The sequence below is a fragment of the Archocentrus centrarchus genome, chromosome 20 (genome assembly GCF_007364275.1).
Source record: "Archocentrus centrarchus isolate MPI-CPG fArcCen1 chromosome 20, fArcCen1, whole genome shotgun sequence".
NCBI classification, from domain to species: domain Eukaryota; kingdom Metazoa; phylum Chordata; class Actinopteri; order Cichliformes; family Cichlidae; genus Archocentrus; species Archocentrus centrarchus.
This window is the reverse complement of record NC_044365.1, coordinates 16,534,662-16,555,990: the sequence shown is the minus strand read 5'-3', so window position 1 is coordinate 16,555,990 and position 21,329 is coordinate 16,534,662. Positions and strand designations below refer to the sequence as shown.

The window sequence follows — 21,329 nt, the reverse complement described above, 5'->3', positions numbered from 1 at the left end:
ACAGGTGACAACAAAGAATCAGGGGAAGAAATACAGGAAGTTAAAAACAACATGAAAGAAAACAAACCTTCAAAATAAAACAGGAAATAACCAAAGTAACCTCAATTCTAATGCTTAACAAGATGAACAGAAAAGGAGACACAAAAGTAGCCAAGACATCAGGACAGAAGGAGACAGAGGGAGGACGATGACAACTACGAATACCAGACATGAACAAATCCCTACAAAAGCTTCTGAACAGAAAACTTAAAAACTCCAAGTTGAAGCTATAGGCTAAGATTTAAAAAAAAAGAAAAGGAAAAGTACAAATAAAGCTCTTTACTCAAACAGGAATTGAGATGCACACAGACTAAGAGAAAACACAGAGAAACTATGGAAGATTGTTTTTTTAACATCCTTAAGTCAGAATTTTGACTTAATAACCCCAAATTTCAAGTTAAGTGTCTCAAAATTTTGATTTACTTAGTAGTAATTCACATTTTCAAGATAATGACCACAAATTCTGAGATAAATAAAAATTTCAATGTAGCTCTTTTTATTTTGTTTTTTACAGTGGTGGAAGCAAGCTTATACAGAGAAGCTATAACCTAAATACAACAAGAACACAAACACTGACATAAAAATGGAAACAAACCAAAATCAAAACAGAACCCCCCAAAAACCAAGAGCTCAAGAAGAGCAAAAAAAAACAAAGATCCAAACTCAAACACCGGGAATCATGACACTGACTGCCAACGAGATGAAGAGTTAAATCAAGAGCTGGACTCAAGCTACAGCCACATATTTTCACAAGAACTGCTACGATTTCACTCATGTTTCTCTGAGCCCTCTCCTGTTTTCCTGTCTCTGACAGCGAAGCTGAACCGGACAGCTCCACCTCCCCTCAAACAGCATCAGTAAGCTTCCATTTCTGACTGTTGGTGGCATCAGGCGAATCCCAGCTATTGGGCTATTGAACAGATTGCGTCACCTCATTAAATAAACTTTATAGGTGATCACACCTTCACATTTGGTGTGAACACACCATAGGGCTTAAAAATGCATCCAAAACTCTCTTATATATACAGCACAGTGAAAAAAAGAGTCTTTGCCTCCTTCCTGATTTCTTAGTTTGTTGCATATTTGTAACACTTACATGTTTTCAATCATCAAAAAAACGTTACTATTAAACAAGATAACCCAAGCAAATACAAAATGCAGTTTTTAAGTGACAAATTCATTTAGTAAGGAAGAAAAAAGTTATCCAAACCCACCTGGCCCTGTATAACACAGCATTTCATAAAAAGAACATCACAACAACAGTCAAATATGGTGGTGTTAGTATGATGCTGCTTTGCTGCTTCAGGACCTGGAACACTTTCCATGATTTAAGGAAATATGAATTCTGGAAAATCCCAAAGGAAAACATCCAGCCATGAAAGTCAAGCTTGCTTGGGTTATGCAGCAGGACAAGGATCCAAAACACACCAGCAAGTCCACATGTGAATGGATCAAAACACACACAGACACACAGACAGACAGACAGACACTCACACACACACAGACAGACAGACAGACACTCACACACACACACACACACACACACACACACGAAATGAAGGTTTTGGAGTGGCCTAATCAAAGTCCAGACGTAAATCTAACTGAAATGCTTTGGCATGACCTTAAAAACATGCTTTTGCTTGAAAACCCTCCGAGGGGGCGAGTTCAGTTCTGCAAAGATCACCTGATCGCCATTCTTGCTGCTAAGGGTTATTGGGTTCAGGGGGCAGTTCCTTTTTCACGTAGGGCCAGGTAGGTTTGGACAGCTTTTTTCCCTTAACGAATCAAATCATCATTTAAAAACTGCATTATGTATTTACTTTTTCACAGCACTGTATATTCTGTAATTGTACCTACTGCAGCACCTTCTGCTGAGGTACAGAAACATCCGCCCACAGAACTGCAATGAACCATAATAGTAGAACCAATCATTTTAATTGAGGGTATTTCTTAAACGTGGTCATAAATTTGGATGACATTTTGTGTTGATTGTGATACAATGGCATAGTAAAGGTTTGTATTTAGATTTACTTCATTTTAAGGTGTGTGTGTGTGTGGGGGGGGGGGGGGGGTCTTTTTAACATGTGTGAACACTGAAATATGCAGTTTTTAATATTTTAGATAAACACAGCCTCCATTTCCCAGGATCCTAGTATTGGATATTAGTGTACCATTTATACAGTACTGTGTTGGCAGTTAGTTTACAAGAAATATGTGAGCAGATCAGTCAAACTGCATGGAGACAAAGCAAAATTAAGGTCTAATTACTGCTTTTTCCAGAGCTTTAACTGCATCGAATGACCTTCTGCAGGGGATGAAGTGTGCTCCTTTCATGGAGATAACCAACTGTCATTAATGCCTGGATGGGAGACTGTAACCCCTTCAAATGCAGTTTTTATGTATTTATTTTTCCTCTGGTCAGTGCCTCTGACCCATGCTTGCCTGTTAAATCGCTCAGAATTAGCATATACGACAGAACTGGGACACATAAAAGCTGCTATTTGCTTAAGTGCAGTGTGCCGCGTCAAGCAGGCAAATCTTGTGAGCTGTATGCAAAGAAAGAGACATCCTAGGTTTGAATCCTGCTGCATGCAGAAACCAGCCCCCAGCAGCCTTTTGTAAACAATATCTTCCAGAACCCTGGTGTCAAACATCACCAAGCACAGCAACTGACAAAAGGAGCTCTGCTGTTTGAGATCTGGGATGCATCATCTGTGGTACATGTCAGCTACCAGGGTGGTTTCCTGCTCCCCCACATTACCCTCCCCCTGCACCCAATACACCTATCTTATCACATTTTCCACTCTCAAAGCTTTACAGTCACATTTTCTTTACATCCCTTCCTAAAATTAAGGATCCTGCCTGCCTGCCAGGTTAACTGCACGTAGATCAATCCCCTGCCTGTTTAGCTAATTGTTGGCAATTGTGAGCAGCGTGTAATTCTTCCCCGGGTGTAATCCATCAGCTGATCGATTGTATTGACGTACGAGTCTTCCCGCTTTGACGTGTTTTTATCACAGCGGCGTGGAGAAGACGTGCAGAGAGGCTGATGGATGTTTGTCACATTGATGAATATGAAAAAAGGCACTGCAGCAAAGCCTAAGTTAACGTAACTGTGACTTATACTCAGTGGAATATTATAAATAAATGAAGTTAACTTTTATTGTTATTTGCAGTGTGTTTAATCACACAGACTATCCTAAAAAATAGAATGACTTTTTTTTTTTTAATTTGTGACTAAAAATCTTCAATCAAGGGCCATTTTTAATGTGAAATTAATGCTGCATGTCATCATGAAACTATTAATGTACTACTTTTAACTTTCTGTGTCGTACCTCCTCGCATTAATCCATATTGTTTAAAACTGTGTGTAAAAACAAGAAAAGTGAGGCTCAAACAACTAATTAATAAAAAAATTAGTCATTCCCTCATTCTGACTGCCTTATTGTGTTCCTTTCCTATTTTTCTTTTGCTTCAGAACACCCTGACATCACCCATCGGCTGGGGTTCAGCATTTTGGCCGCCGCCATCAGTCAAGACCTGACTAAGAAACCGAGGACAAGGCAGGCTCATACAGCAAGGTAGCCCCACCTTAAAACTTACCCTTCTTTATTGTCTGTTTTACTCTAAATTGAAACATAATTTACATAAAGAAAATCATAATGTGTTAAATAAGTTTTGGAATTCATGATTGAGACGCGTTATGGCAATAACATGGCAGGTCCATCACTCTAAACGTGTCACATATGCATGCTCGCGAACTAAGGAAAAAACACCTGACATCACACTTAAACAGAATGAGTAAATATTGTTTTCTAATGTGCAGGTCTACAGGCATGCAGGAGAGTATTTTAATCCATACCACCATCTTCCCAATGCAAACTTTAACATTTACCAAAAAAAGCTTTGAGTTGAACTTAAATTGAGCTTTTTGGAAAATTTGAGTCCCGTTACATCTGGTGTCAAACCAACACAGCATTTAATAAAAAGAACATCATACCAACAGTCAAACATGGTGGTGGTAGTGTGATAACGGGGCTGCTTTGCTGCTTCAGGACCTGGACAGCTCCTTGTAATTGATGGAACCATGAATGCTCTGCCAGAAAAGCCTGAACTTCGTGCCCTGAAGCTCAAGAGCACTTGGGCAGAGGTGGCAAGTAACAAAGTACAAATATTTCACTACAGTACAACTGTAGTAGAATTTTCAGGTACCTGTACTTTACAGTCTTACTATAAAGTACAATATACTTACAATATACCTGTACTTTCTACTTCTCACATTTTCAAAACAGGCTCATTACTTTAGGTTTAACATATTTCAGGGGAGTTTTTATTCCCCATTACTACGCACCTGCAAATATCAAACCGATTAGAGCCTAAATGGAGAGAACAGTAACACATAAAGGACAGTGCTATTAGTGTATCCATCACCGGGACTTATCGCATGCAAAAAGTTGAAAGAGGCAAAAACCTATAATTTGTGCATCACTTTCAGTGGGATGGAACAGTCCCGAACTGTGTTTTCAGTGTAGATGAAGGTAAGGACTGCTCAGGGGCATCTGATAAATGGAATTTTAAAACTTTTTTTTTTTTTAATATAGATTGTATCTCTATTGTGAAATGTCCTAGAAAACAAACTGAGGTGTAGTAACTTTGTGTTCTTCAAAGGTTGCATGAAAATACTGCAGTTTTGTGCAAGATAAACAGGTCAGCTTGTTGTACTGTGGTGAATTTACAGTAAAGCTCTGTGTGGGACTGATGATCAGCAGCTGTGGTGTTCACGGTCACAGTTAGGTTACATGAACTGGAATTTAAGCTAATGACATTTAGATTACTTCATTGAATGATTCGCTTAATCCTATGTACTTATATTATTTTACTATTATATTAATATAGCACAAGGTTCAGTAAGCTTTACACAAAAACAACTGATAGAAATGTTCAAAGAGTTATGTTTTACTTTTTTATTGTGAATATATTTCACTGCCTGTACTTTTTCAGTTTTACTTGAGTAAAAAAGTTGAGTCAGTACTTAAACATTTACTCTATTTTTTGAAGTAATTTTTAATACAGTTATCTCTACTTTTTGCACTTGGGTTATGCAATGATCCAAAAATATCAGCCTCTGAATGGCTCAGGAAAAAAAAAAGGTTTTGGAGTAGGCAAAGTCCAAATCTGATTGATATGCTTTGGGAAGACCTTAAACTGGCCTTTCATGCTCCAAAACCCTGTGACGTGGCTGAATTAAAACAATTCTGCAAAGAAGAGAGGGTTAAAATTCCTCCACAGTGACATGAAAAACTTCGGTTAACTTTTTCTCCCTTAACAAATGAAATTTAAAAATGATAAACCCAATTTTTTTTGATAATGTGAAATGTGTGACCAATATGCACAAAATCTAAGTAGTGAGAAAGGGGTAAATACTTCTTCACAGCACTTTCATTTGAACAAAACTGCTAAAAAATATAATTTAATAAATGTGTGCCTTTAGACTTGCTTATTGATGTGTTTTCATAACAAAAAGGGCCATTTTGGGTGTTTAAAATAATCAGAAAACATTATTTACCATCTTAAAGTTGCTTCTTTTGCAGTGATTGTATAGGGGGGGGGGGGGGGGGGGGGGGGACTGGGGACTAGCATTAGAGCTGCCCTGACCTCCTCAAACTTTCCTGATGAGTTTATGGGCTCAGTCACAGCAAAAACAGGCTTCATAATCGGACTTCACTAACCAAAGAGTGACGTCACGGTGGCTACCTAGGTCTTTTATGCCGTCTCTGCCTCACTGGCTGCCAAATGTTTGTTTTTAATTGAAAAAAATTACAATATCTGAATTTCAACTACCGAATTCTTTCTGTTGTGGCGACCCTATTATTTTCTGACAACCCACAGAAAGAGCGCAAACAGCAATTAACTGAACTAATAAACTCTTTGTTTGCTTGATAAGGAAGATGAATATTAGTTGCAAAACTAATCCAACGGTCCTATTGTATCTTTGTAATGAAAGAAATCTGAGCTCACCTCTCGACAGACACACGGGGCTATAGAAAACCTGAAACTGTTCCCAAAAATCATTATGTGAGTAATGAACAGGATAAGGTCCAGGACTCATTTTTTGATGGAGATGAATTACTGAGAATGAAAAAAAGAAGGCAAGAAAGAAAGAAGAGAATGAAGGAAAAACATCACAAAAGCGGCAAAAACAGCGACTGGCAGCCCAGCCTCGGCGCTCAGATCTCAGACTCCAAGTCTCTGACAACACTGATGGCAGCGTCTGCACTGGGTGACAGGCCCGATCCATTTGGCGCGGCGCGTGAAGACACAAACACAAGCTGTCTAAAGAGAGTAAGGTAGACTTCAATCAGCTAAAAGGTGATAAAACATAATTAATTCAATCACCCACTCAGAGCATAGGGAGGGGAGAGGAGGGAGCGAGGCTGAGAGGAAAGCACAAACCTGGAGGGATGAATTCACACCGGCACGTTAATGGGAAACTGCACTTGCTTTCAAAGTCCTTTCTCCCTATTTATCCAGTGCTCAATAAGGAGCTTGCATCTGATTCTGTGTGGTTTCACAATACAGCCATTAAACACACACTCGCTCAGCAGTGCCTGTGCATGTAGATAAAAAAGGAAGGGGATCTATATTAATATAATCCATGTTGAGACACCTTTATTCATTAACAGTAACCTGAATCGTGATAAATGACCGGCCGAGTGAACCAGTGTATGCGTATGTATGTCTGCCCTAAAGCTGTCTGAGAGACCATTAACACCTCGACAAGTCCAGCCTTTCTGTATCAGGGTCAAGTAGGCTGCGATTAGTCCACCGCAATGTGCGCCACACCTCCTCGAAAAGAGCCTGAAAAACAGGTTTCAACAAAGAGCAAGCATCAGATTCCTATTTGTCGGGCTACTGTGAAATATGCACCAGGAAAATTAGTATTTTGTGTGTGAAGGTAGATGATGGAGAGAGATCAGAGAAGTGAGAGTGAATCTGTGAGGGAGTAGATGTTCATTTCATGAAGTATATCCCTGAGAACTGGTGTACCGCTGAAAGAAGACTCCACTTCCCCAAGGCACGCCGCTCTCCCACAAGAGCAAGGTGTGAGGAATGAGAACAATAGCTCCTCAAAGGCAGAGTCATGTTTCAGCACAATTGCTGCCTGAAGTAATACAATGCCGTTGCATCCCGTCTCCCATGACAACCAGGCCCCAAGCTCCGGGGACCAGCCTCGCTAGTGTTACCTGACCACAGCGGGCAGTCGCTACTACAGATGACTTAATGACGCAAACAAGCTCCTATTAACAAAAACCTTTAGCTTTCATTAGCCTGACATTTAAAGTCCTCATGCTTCATAATGCAGTTGCCAGGTGCAACAGTTTCTTATCAGTATGTTTTGATCCTTTCTGCACCTCCACAGATCAATATTAATTAATTTAATATGTCATACTTACAATAAAAAAAATGGCAAATATTATGAAAGGGTCTGTGTGCAGTCGATGAACCCAGAGATAATTAGGCCATCAGCAACTCTGTATGCATAAGTGTGGATTTAAGGAATAGTGGACTTTCAAATAAAAACATTAATGATGCAAAAGGTACATTACAGCATATGCAGCCCAGCCTAACAGCAAATCATGAAATGGTATAACCTATGGGTTCGTGTTCATGGACACAAATTGTGCCTTTTTTTTGTGACAGCACAACTTTGTAAGTAATGAATTTCAACAGGAAGTATATTGTGTCCGGACTCTTTGAAAATGTGGCAACCTTCACATTTTAACCAGAGTTATTGTTTTTCTAAACTTTTTCTAAAAGTAATTTTTAATGTCTTATCTTGACCAGGTAGTTTTTAGAGTTAAACCTAACTAAGTTGTATATTGCCTAAACCTACCCTTAACTTGTTGTTTTTATTGTAAACATTTTTACTTGAATTAACATATTAAAAATTATACAAATAAAGTGAAGATTAACTCGTCTGAGGTGATTCAGCTCCAACCACCAAATGTGAATTTTTGCTTTGATTAAATATGTGACCCACAGAAACCCAATGATACCCTAAAATGTGGGGCTTAAATAATCACAAATAGAGGCCACAGGAAGATATAATAAATGACACCAAGAAACATAGACAACAATATCACCTATATGACAGGAAACAAGGAAAAAGACTCAAACACAAATGGTTCTCAAAACCAAAAAGATATGATGAACCCACAAAAAGGACCCAGGGACCAGGACAAAAGTTAATAGAAACTAACACAAAGCTAATACAAAGAGAAGGAATATTGGACAAAAAACATGTGCTAGTCTTATCCGCAACAAAGTTACATTTTTTTTTTTGTCTTTAAGTAAAAATATGGAATAGTATTCTGTGTTATCACCTACAGAAGAAAAGAAAATCTCACCAAGAGAGAAAAAGAAACACAAGCTGGATAATCAAGGCACAAAAATGCTCCATTTTCAGAAACCATGTATTTATAATCTTCTGCTCTTCAGAGCCAATGACTCAGTCTGTTGGCTCAGTTGGAAGGACTTTAGAAATGTGTTTCTCTGTCCCTTCCCCTAACCTTTTGCTGCAGCTTTATAAAAGCATAATTCAGCCATAATGTATATAAAGAATTCAACAACTGTTGTACTGCTCACCCTGTGCTGTTAACAACATTTGCCATGTCCAACAAGAGGCTCTACAAAACCTGCCATTCTGTCTTGCAACATTAATAGCAAATGACTCCAATCACCACCTGAATCCACTTCGCCACCTTTGCTTAAAAAATAGAGAAGGGCTCACTTTAGCATATTAAATTGTGTTCTTTGTGCCATAACAGCTGTGGACACGCTAAATCGATAGCGTTCATTTGTATTCGTGCGCACGTCTTGGTCGGGGAGTTGAGTTCACGTGTTACAGCATGGTTATACGTATTTTTATTTTTTATTTTTGTGAGAAAAAGTCTTCCTCTGGGATGGTCGATGTTGTCTTTGATATGAAAGCAATTAGATGAAAAAGAAAAATTTAATAAAAATTGAACTGCATCTTATGCGGATTGATTTTATGTCACTAATGATTAAATCTTAATATCAGCAGACTCGTAGATCATTTTAAACTCACTTGACGCAGATTAATGGTGGGACTTGCTTTTTGTGCAACTAAAATAAAATGTAAACTGATACCCACCAGCTTTACTCTCAACCTGACAGCAGATCACAGCATCACGGTCCAGTGCTGAGTGCGAGGCAGCGCGCCATAATACCTTTACAAGCAGGTTTGCTTTTGTTTGCATTCAGCTTTATTATCTAAACCTCATATTATCTTAATATCTGCCAGTCCTGGCATCATAATGAATAGCTCCTATCAAATTCTATTACTTCCTAAAGCTGCTTTGTCCGTTATGAGAATTTGGAAGCCATAATAAATGGAGATAAGGCATGAAAAAAATCACCATAAATTTGTTTTAGGGACAATTTAAATAATTATATGGATGGTTTCTAAAGCCGAAATACAGCTTTTGTTTCCTTTTGTGTGCCTGTGGATGATGTTGCTCATCAAGAAAAAGACCTGTAAGAAAAGGCGAGGGAGCATTATAGTTAAAAAGAGACAAAAACAATGAGACAGAGAGCAGAAGGGAAACACAGAGCGGCTTCTGTCTCAATGTGGATAATTACATTTCTACCTTTCTCTGGCAGTTGCATAGCCTTAATGCTCGTAATTAATTTCATTATTTTTGGCCCTGGCTGTTGAGTGCAGATTAGTTCTCTCTGAGTTGTGGGGATAAACACACGGTAATTGCTTATTACTCTCAGAGCCCACATTAGATTATACAAAAGCCAATGAATTAGAAAATATCCAATCACCTTTAGCTAAAATTCAAAACCTGCTGCCATTATTGTCGTCACTTGTTTTCATTTGTCCAGTGCATCCTTCACTGTGTGTGGCTCAACCTGTAGCCACACTCCAGGCCTTCGACATAGGTCTGTATGAGCAATAATATAGTCAATGTGCAAATTTTGCTCATTTATTTGAAACATGGTCCTCTCCTGTAGAGCAGCAACAGGAGCAAAGATGGAGAGTGTTGCTCAAAGTGGACCTCAGTGTTTGTTGTTGTTTATCAGCAGCTCCCGACTGAGATTTTACCAGCTGGACTTCGATTGGCAGCCTCCTGACTTTACCAGCAGTTCTCTGGCATCTGTTTAATATTTAGCTGGCTTATAAAATAAGTTACTTTGTGTTTGTCACTGAATCTTCAGATCAAAGATAACTTCAGTGGCTAGTAATAGTGCGAGTGCCAGAGAAGCTTTTTTTTTTTTTAAATCATACTAATTAATTCTCACCAAAGTCTTGTCTTGTTAAGGTGAAGATGAATTTATGATTAACCACATTACGCCCACACATCTGTTGTCACTTATGTTGTTTTCACTTATGTTGCATTTCCCGGATTAGCTCCCACAATGTTACCATTCCTGTTTTCTTATACATCTGAGCAAAAGTAGTAGGACTGTGAGGGCCGTGTGAGGTGAGCGGTGTTGGTTAATAAAGAGCAGCAGGTGGACGAGATAATGAAATAAAATTGTGACTTCCCCTGCTGGTTTCTGCCAGAGCCGGTTTGAGAGACACGCTATTGGTAGTTTGTGCGTCAGGTTTGGTTAGGTTTACCTTCACCTGTGACAGCAAGCAACAGAATTGGATTATGATATAAGCCACTAAAAGTCGGAGCTGCCTCTGAAGGGTGCCAAGGCTCTCCGTTAGAGACAGGGGGAGGAGCTTGGTTGTTCAGGAGGAGTAGAGCCACAACTCTTCCATATCAAAAGGAGCTAGCTGAGGTGGTTTGGGCCTACAGGTTACCTCCTACAGTAGGTGAGGTGTTTTGGGCATGTCCTGCTGGGAAGAGCTGTCGATATACAGTCAGAAAGTGGACTTGTAATACACAAATGAAGCGTGAATAAATATGTTGGTGGTGCAGGCACAGCTGAAATGAAAAGCGATGTGAAGCAACTAAAAACGCTTAAACCCAGGTAAAGGGATCCAAAGTTAAAATCTATCCATAGGAAAGTGAATGGGCGATAATCCAAAGCAACTTTTTCCCTTATTCCTAAAATATAACTTTCCACTCTCTTGTGTGGCGATACTCAAGCATATCTCTGACTCAGAGCTCAATATGTGGTTACAGAAACGTGCTTATCTGTCACGACCAGCACAAAATCTACCTGAGAAGTGTATCAGAGTGCAGGCATTTATGAATGGGTCATACCGCCCATAACAAGATCTCTGCAGAGAAGCCTTATGTTCCATCAGGCAGGGTGAGAGCTTGACGTGGACTGAGGATAGGCCTTCTGACAATGCTTCTTTGTATGTAGCTAGTTTTCAGCGCGGTGCAGTGAAAAGCCAACACAACCAGATCCAGCAGTTAGGAGGGTTGAAGAAAGTGGAAAAAGAAAGAAAAAGATGAATCATTGTGGCAACAGAAGTACTTCAAAGAATATTCACGCACCAACTCTCCAAGTCCTCATTCTGCATCTTCATGCTTTGTTTGTTCACTTAGGAGTTATCTTCACAAGATTTTGTCCCTGCTCGAGGGTTCTTTGGAGGACTGGACCAAAGTTTTAAGGATAGAAGGGGTCCTATGATGTATGTGTGTTATTCTTGTGAGGTCTTGGTGATGACCCCAATCCTAGCCACAACCCTAAAAACATATTCTGATAGTAAAGGTTAGGGTTAAGATAATAATGGATGATGACTTAGACTTCACAAGGTTAAAGTCCAGTTTACTTCAGCCTGCTTTTTCCCATTAGTGGGTCGACTGTGGACACCTGCAAACCTGCTTGAAATATAAAGAGCATTTTAAGAGTTACCGACCTTCACAAACAGCTTTTTCTTTCTTAATTCTCTTTTTATTGAGATATTATCTCCCAAATTCTGTCTTTAGAAAGAAAAACAGGATTTATAATAACTGGGAATAGAAGAGAGACCAGGTGTAACCTCTGCAGGAATAAAATATACGTTTATTGTGGTATAAAATATAGATGCTATTTATTATTGAAATAAAAAACATCAAGGAATGGAGGGCTGAGCACGCGCACACATTATTTTTTCTTTTACCCTACATCTGTGGTTAGCTTCTGCACTATCAACAAGCAGCTGGTCTCTCCTCGTGGCCTTTTGTGGAGACAAAGAGAAGGCACCAGGCAGAAGATGGTCAGGTGATCATGCCTCAAGAAGTTTCCCCAGGGCCTGACCACAAAATAGTGAAAATCCACCCAACAGTGGGGTCAAATCCACCTCTAAAACAAAATCCAATCTAACTTTGTGCTCTCTGTCACCTTTGGAGAAAAACTTTGTAAGTTCCCACATAAAGCATTTGAAATGTTTTTCAACTACAGAAATCTGCACCATTTTTTAATGTCAGAGGCTATTTTAAAAGGACAAGAAGCACAAGGAGCAATGGGGGAAACACTTTTTTCTTACCACATCTCAGGGATTAAATGTGCAGCTAATCATCTTGTATTTCTATAGATTATTAGGCAGCCATCCAGTGTTTGCATGTGTTGCATGTGTTTTTAAAAGTTTAGTTTGCCCAGATAAAAAATAAATAAATAAAAAAAATCAGTGTTTTGCATCAGCCACAACACAATGCAGATAAACGTATTTTTTAACAGGTGCTCATTAGTTAGTTACAGCATCTAGCATGGCTGCATTAATCTGCTACAAGGCCCCAGGGGCAAAAATGAGGTGCCGGTTCGCTCATTAATTCCCCATTACTCCCACTCTGTGTGCAGTTTAGTCAGTAATGGAATACCACCTGACCCAAGGTTGATGGTCTCTAAACTAGATTTCTGACACGTAGATCCTTTTAAATACGCCAGCTGATATGGCACTGTAAAACTGAAAGTTGATCTTTAACCGCAGGTCAGCTAATAGTGGATTGATTACATGCACTATATTGTGCATCAGTACACACACACACACACACACACACACACACACACACACACACACACACACACACACACATATATATATATATTCTGCATTTGAGACTCTGTATCAAGCGTAGAATGAGCCCCAATCATGTGGACTCATGTTTGAGTCCAACATTCACTTTTCTTGTATCTCTACCAGATTAGACGACTCCTGAGGGAACTATCTCGCTCAAATAACTTCATTCTGTTTGGAGAGGAATTTAATGCAAGTATGCTAGTAGTCACTTCTCAAAAAATTTCAACTTCAGTCTTTATGTATTTAGAAAAAAAAAACAAAAACCTGACAAAGCCTCATGGCCCTGGTTCTGGTTTTGTTTTGAATGTCTGTTTGGTTTAATGGATTTCTTGTGTTTGTGACGTTCCTGTTTTCCTAGTGTCTCATGTTATTCCTTGTCCTCCTCCTCCTTTCCACTTCCTGTTTTATTTTTTTTTATTTACATGTTTTTGCTTTTTTTTCTGCTTTTTCATGTTTCCTGCAGCTTGGCTTATTGTCTTTGGGTGCAGTCGATTAGTCAGTTTGGTTTAAGAAGGCTGACTGAAGTGATGTTGAATTATCTGCAAGGCAGCCATAATAAGAGCTAATCAAATTCTCTAAATGCTAAGGGAGAGTGCTTCAGTGCTTCCTTTGTTGCCTCCTTTAAGATACACTGGAGTCCAGTGTCTGCTGTCGGGTTTTTTGGGCAAGTGCTCAGGCTAAATTTGAGGAAGAAGCAGACAGAAGCTCTGCGCGATATCATCCCCAGACATGATACGAAGCCCAAGCTGGCATCTAGCTGTTGCAGGCCCTCCATTTTCCCCCGATTAGTTTCAGCTCTGTTTCCTGGTGTTTCTCAACTCCCTTAATTACCTGGTGTGTGTATATATTATCTGCATTTTCCCTTGCCCTTTGTCGAATCAAGGTAAGTGGTCACAAGTTGTTTTTTGTAAGTGAAACGACAGAAACTGACAAAAACTCTGAAGTCTTCATTGATAATGGAAACTATCGTTGGGTACCTTTCATGTTTGAACTGGCACCGGTGATCGGAATTCAGTATCGGAAATCAACTATATATTTTTTTGGTATTTTACTCATCTTGACATAATAAATTCAAGATTTTCTTTTACAAAATGAGTCCATACATCTCAGTTGAAACATTTTGTTAATTACTTACATTTTGAATACCACGCCAGTTGCCTCGGTCACTGTCCAATAACATCTGCGATGGTGATGTCACTGTCACAATATTTGCATACTGCAATATTCAGTAGTAATGTTAAATCCAGAATAGAATTTAAAATCCTTCTCCTCACATGCAAGGTCTTGAATAATCAGGCCCCATCTTATCTTAAAGACCTTATAGTACCATATCACCCCAATAGAGCACTTCGCACTCAGACTGCTGGCTTACTTGTGGTTCTTAGGATACTTAAGAGTAGAATGGGAGGCAGAGCCTTCAGCTTTCAGGCCCCTCTTCTGTGGAACCAGATCCCAGTTTGGATTCTGGAAACAGACACCCTCTCTATTTTTAAGATTAGGCTTAAAACTTTCCTTTCTGATCAAGCTTATAGTTAGGGCTGGATCAGGTGACACTGAACAATCCCTTAGTTATGCTGCTATAGGCCTAGGCTGTTGGGGTTCTGAGAAGCCAGTTCTGAGAAGTGTAACCACACCTGAGACTACTTTAGGCTCGCGGACAAAACAGCCACCGGCGATGTGAACTTGGTGGGATCAAGATAAATTTTTCTCAAATCCCAGGTGAGCGATTGAAGCGACTACCAATGAGAGCGCATGATACCTGACATATGACCTGGTAGTAAATTAGAGGGTTACCTAGGCAACCAGTGTCAAGAATGTGGAGCTTGAGACCAGCAGGGGTTAAAGTTGGGATGATGCATATCGTGAGCTCCAGCAGATTTTCTTTGTAGAGAGGCTGGCCTGTGTTGCTGCTCTGAGGTTTACTAACTGTATTCTGCAATCTATGCAGTATGATGTATGCAGTTACATGTTACATGAACTATCACGTCTACTTTCCAACATCTACTGTTGCCAGTAGAAAGATAGTATAAAGATGAAACTTGGCAAGTGTTATTAAGGAACATCATCAGCTTAAATTCAAATGAATGACTCCTAACAGAGTCGTTCTAAAAGCAAGTCACGTTACTCAGCACTCATACTGAAACACATCTAACGCACTAAATTAACTTGTATTCAGCAGGACATAAAATCTGCATGGATAGGCTTATCCAATCAAATCTGATAAAAATCGCTTAAAAGTTTGCTGAGAGTTGAAGTAACCCCGACCCCTATTAACCTTTAGTTCTCCTTGGAAAATACATCTGGTGTACCTTTAGCTTGCAGATACGTTGTGTGATTGTTTGCCGAGCTAGCTAGATTCTGAAGTTTTGTGGCCGCAACTTTATTTGCATTCGCATGTTTTGATGCATGACAGGGATGAGTAGTTTAAAAAATGATGTGCAGAGTGTGCAGGTAGGACCTGGGGTGATATTATTTCCTCCATGGCTCACTTGATAATGTTTTGTATTAAACTGTCTATCAGATTTAATTACTCATTAACTGAAGGTGATGTTCTGGATGGCTGCGGCCCATTTTAAATCCTGTGTGCAGATACAACTACTTGTACAGTGTGCAGAGAGGCAGAGCATGTTTTAAAGCCTGACTAAATTTCTTCTGAAGGACTGGAGGAGTTCTGGGCTGCAGCAGCCTGGCCCTGCCACTAAAGGTAATAGGGTCAGACAGCTGCATATTAGCCGTGGATCATCTCCTTTGACACAGCCGTGGATCTAACCGGGGGCAGCAACCCAGAACCTATACCTGTCCTAGCAGACATACTTATCACATATACAGGGGACTCAGCTGCATGCCTTTTCCTTCCCAACTTCCCAGGTATGCATCATCCCTCGCGGATTTTCCATGCAGGCCTCATCTCCAAAGACATCCTCACTCTCTTCTTGTGAACGTTGGGAGATACATGCAGAATGCATCGAAGCAGATGAGCTACCAAATGTGCTTGCTCTGATGCACGGCACCTTCTCTCCCGCCACGTGTTTTGTTAGGTCCGTAAGTCCAGAGGAGTTGGGAGGTCAGGCCATTTATTTCACAGACACAAGAGCAGATCAGACTGAGAGAGCCGCCTCTCCTCACAGCCCGTCATTTGAACAAGACAAACACGAGGCCTGTAATTAAAGATGTAACAAAAGCTCTGTCAACTGTTTCTCCTCTCATCTCCGCTGGCGTGTCGGCTTGCATTACGGCACAAAGCTTAGTCTGGCGTGTTCCCGGATTCAAGGCTGCAAGGTAAGGTTCAGCTGTCCTCATATCCACTTGACTTAAAAAAAAAAAAAAATGAATACCCCAGTGTCCCTTTGAAACAAGAAGCACTCACACTTCTGTGTTGTTCTTTTGTTTTAAGCTTCATAATACGAGAGATGGAGATAATGAAATCCTTCAGAGCTCACAGTGATTTATATTGCATGACTGAGCAGGTTGGGATTTGGCGTCTCGCTCAAGGACACTTTGACAGCACACATGGCTGTTGATGGACGTATGCTGGCTGTAGAGGGAATTGAACCTGTGAGCAAATTTTAGTTTGTTTTTTCTGCTTAAAATATTTCTTGAAGACAGAGCTGCTCTGAAAGCAGAAATAATCTAATTGATTAAGTTAAAGCTCAGTGGACAGAGCCAAAGAACTGCAGTGTTTCAGAGGATGCTGTGGTAACAAAAGACACAAAGGGGACAACAAAAGACAGTAAAGTGCATTCTTTTCCTGCTTGGTAGCAGACCACTTGGCTTCCATGGAGGGTCAGCCATTTCTTGCCATCTCTGTCTGTCAGAGGTGTTCATTTGCAATAGGATTTGGGAGGAGAGTGTTACTGAACTTTTATAAAGCCAACATCCTTCACAAAACACTTATTAAATTACACAGGATAAATTTTTCTGCACTTTCCACTGCCAGTTCACATCACTTAGAACATGTTGGACAAATCTGAACATCAAATAAATTAAAAACCTAACTTCTTCTGGCCTTTTGCTCCTGTAACCTCACTTTGATATAAACACTGGGTATCAGCAAAAACATGATTTTTAGGGGGGTAGCATGTTACTATTTTATTTTTTTACAAAAAATGGTAACTTGGGTCTTCATGGAGCTCCTTTTTGATTTAATTTATTACATAGTAAATGTTAGATGTCCAAACTCATTGTACAGCCTGTATAATGACAATAAAGGCATTCTATTCTATTCTAGATTGTACAAACCTCCCTTTCAGTATGCCAAAAACTCCTGGGTAAATGATGATCAGCTGTACAATCGAAACAGAGAGAGGATGGCTGTCACAGAGTGAAGAGTGGTATTGTAGTTGAGGACCCAACTGCAGGACACAGGATGCAGAGTGTTAAACTGGAAACACATTTTATTAAATCCAGTTCAACAAAGTCCAAAAAGGGAATTCAAATGGCACAAGGGAGTAAGACCAGGAGCATAAAACACAGTCATTGCACCAAAGAGAACACAGTACTGTATCAGCATTGAAGGCTAACTGGGGATTAGACACTGAACAAGAAGCAGGTGAAGACAGGCAGGAAGCAAACCTTCAAGGTAAAATGGGAAATAACCAAAGGAGACTAATGGTGCATTCACATCTATTTGCCAAGTGCAAATTTGCATAAATTTGCCTCATTGCATAGACTGTATGTATTCACGCTGCATTAAAAACTTGAACACTAAGATGTATGAGACAGGGAAACACAAAGGGGCCGAGGCATAAACATAAACACTGGGAAGACTATTACTTATTAAAATATTAAAAATAAAAAATATGAACCAAAACACAAGAAAACCCACAACTAAAATTCATCACTAGAATATACTTAAATACAGAGTAAATACAGAAACCAGCGTTAATAACATGCTTAAAAGATGTTTCTCACTTGTCTAAATAAATAAATTCTGATGGGTAGATGGGCAAATAGCTTATGTTGGATGATAACATCGGCCTGCTGATAACTGACAGGCAGCCACTGAGTCCCAGAGACCATCACAATAACACTTGGTTTGGTTTGCATACTAGTTAAAAAAAACAAAACAAAAAGGTCAATTTGGAGTACAAAAGTGGGCCTGCGTTTAACAAAACCTAATCTAAAGAAAAACCTGTGTGACATCTGATAATAATTTAGGCTTTTATTAGCGTTTTCATATTTATCTCAATTTATAAACAAAGAGGAAGTCTTGAACCTGGGAACCCTGAAAAACAGCTGCTGCTGCCAGAGTCTGCAGACCAGCTGATGGGCTCCCCGACCACTCGATTATAAACACAGATGAGTTTTGGAGCACTTTCAGATTAGATTCAATCGATGCTCGACTGCAAAACTTTGATCTGCTTTCTGTGTTGCCTTTGCCTCATCAGTTTTGGGGTAATGAAATTTACCATTACTGAAGTAGGTTTAAGGAGATTTTTCATGCACTGGGTCACTTTTTCAATGAACTTTAAAGTCCTCTGACACTATCCTGCTCCTAATAGGCCATGTCACACTGACTGCCTGACTACAGCATCTCTACTAAATTCGAAGATGTCAATTTGGGGAATGTGGAGGTGTCATATTATCCCATTTTGTGCACTGGGGATGAATTCTGGATTAATTTTCCTACAGATAATGCCCAGATCAGTCCCAAAAGTGTCACATTCTCAAAAACTCATTCATGGCAGCAGCAGAAGTGATGGCAATTAATTCCGACTTTAGGAGCGTAGGCCTGCTTTCTTCTACGTTCGTCAATACCAAATGTTTCCACATTCTCAGGATAGTTTTTGTCAGCTCCGTAAATGAGGTATTAAAATTCTCCTTTGCTTTCTGTGGCTGTCTATCCAGCACAAAAAAGACTGTTCTTTAGAAATAACTGATGGTGACGTTTCTGCTACGCCTCCAGATTCAGCAGCCCAGATTCCTACTCCGGTGTAGAGCTGAGCACAGCAGTAGAGTCATTAGAAGATTCAGAGAGAGATGATTTCAGATCAGTCTGTCACCAACCTCTGGGCTGTCAACCAGGCATGGAGTTAATGGGAACATTATTAAATCAGCTAGAAAAACAGGTGCCAGATTTTCCCACGAATCAAGCAGCATCCCAAACCTTTGTTTCCTTGTGCGTTTTCACTTTCTCCTGTTCACTGCATTTCCTGTTTCTCTTTGTAAGAATCAGTGTAACTATATGGTATATTCATTATTCAGTACATACTAGGAGAAAAGTTTTTACTACAACTGAAAATAGACTGCAACAAAAAAGAAAAAAAACATTAATTTTTCTCAAAAACACTGAAATAGAAAGAGCTTTCCTATCAATTCAGTTCACTGGTTATTTATATGGCACCAATTCACAACAATAGTCCTCTTTGGGATCTTTAATAGGCAAGTTTAAGACTTATATTCTTGATAGAAACCCAATAATCCAATAATACACCAAGAGCAAGCATGTAGATCAAAATACATAAAATTAAACTGAAGAATGATGAAGTCCTGAGTAAGAGTGGCCTTGTAAAACTGTATTTTCTTTTTTAGCCAAACTAGTAACTCAAACTCTGAAAATGTTATCCTTTCAGACAGTTTGCCAGCAACCTTGGTGCAGTTCCCTAGAGGCTGAATCCTAATGAGAAGTTTAATCCTTGAATATTTCCCCTAACGCCACCATGTGGTTGACATTTACTGTGAATTGAAAGGTCAACTTTCTAATGGCTAACCATGACATCTGGTGCAGGAATTCGTGTTCCCCTGTGGGTGAACCCTAATGATTTTGGTTATTAGCAGTTTCCCAATGGTACCCTCATAAGGTTGAGTTTAGAGTTTGAAGAGAAATGCCTCAGCTGCTTTTGAATAGCTCACTATGATAGCTTCTTCAGACATTCATGTTCCCCAGAGGATGAATTTGAGTGACTGTTGTGATCTGTTTTTTTTTTTCTTTAACACCACCATGACATTTACAGTTTGAAGGCATATGCTTCAGTGACTGCTTGCTATGACATCTCGTGCAGACATTCATGTTCCCCTGAGGGTGAATCCCAATGACTTTGGTAATCCACCATTTCCCAGTGGCACCACCATGAGGTTGACATAAAATTCCTCAGCAACTTTTCAGTGGCTTGCTAGGACATCTGCTTTTCCTTCGTGCTCCTCAGAGGGTGAACTGTTGTGATCTCAGAATTTTTCTTCAATGGCGCCACAATTAAACTCAAGTTTTTAATGGATAACCAAGGAATGTGGTGTAGACATTCATTCAGGGTGAACCCTAATGACTTTGGTTATCCACAGTTTTCCCACTTGCAATGCCATATTACAGTTCGAAGTTAAGCCTCAGCCTCATTTTAATGGCTTTCTATGAACAGACATTCATGTTCCCCAGAGGATAAAATCAGGTGACTGTGCTACTGCCTCTTACAGTGAAATGTCTCAGCATTTTTTAACTGATTAACCATGAAATGTTGTTCATACATCCATTCGTGTCCCCTTCAGGATTGGGATTGTTTTGCTAGGCTATTTCAGTTTGAGAATAAACTTCTATTCTGTAGTTTATGTTAAAAGTAAATTAATAAGGGTTTGTACCATAGTAGTATACACAAACAGTGAGGGCAGTATCTTTTGTTTCTCAGTCAGAGCCACCCCTCGATCATCACATTAAGCATAAATCCCCATCCACATGCTTGCCCGTCATGCATTCGTAGCTGAAGGTTGGTCGTTATAATGAACATGCCAATCTTCAGTTGCGTCGCTAACCCTTTAGTGTACTTTCCACTCCATCATGTGGCAAGCAGTATTCAGTACTTCATTCCACTGGTAATCGCTTCAGTTGCTCATGTCATAGTTGAGTTTAACTTGCCACACCGACTTTGTGTAATTTCACCCATTGTAGCTGAATTTCATGGTCTCTGGTGGCTACATTGCTGCTAGTTTCTTCCTGTGAGGGCAGCCCTTAATGAGCTACCTAATGAACAAAGAAGGACTAATGAGCTCACATCATAGCAATGCCTCATCTGTTCGTCCACCTACAGTTTACAAGAATCACCACTTCTCCTACAGTATTGCATCAAAATTTCAAACTTGCACACAATGATGACCAAATGGGTCACGTTTGTCATTTTACAGGCAAAATCACTGCTCCTCACATTATTGGTGAGATTTTAGTGAAACAAGCTTCTTTTGTCCTGGATGTGACTGACTGCGTCCTTGACTTCTCAGTGGATTTTAATTCCCTATTACTTTGTGGAATACAGCCAACCAGTGACAACAAAACTTATCACTTTTTCTGTAATGACACATTACATTAACCTGTGAC

At 39.7% G+C, this 21,329-nt stretch overlaps 1 protein-coding gene across 1 annotated transcript in view; it reads left to right on the top strand.

Annotated features, from left to right (window-relative positions):
- The window catches only part of LOC115799677 (cadherin-20-like), a 102,769-nt gene that overhangs the window by 40,284 nt on the left and 41,156 nt on the right, over nucleotides 1–21,329 (top strand). The window contains exon 2 of the mRNA XM_030756928.1: nucleotides 3,518–3,620. The gene's annotated coding sequence lies outside the window, so the exon portion shown is untranslated. The remainder of the gene's footprint in view (nucleotides 1–3,517; nucleotides 3,621–21,329) is intronic.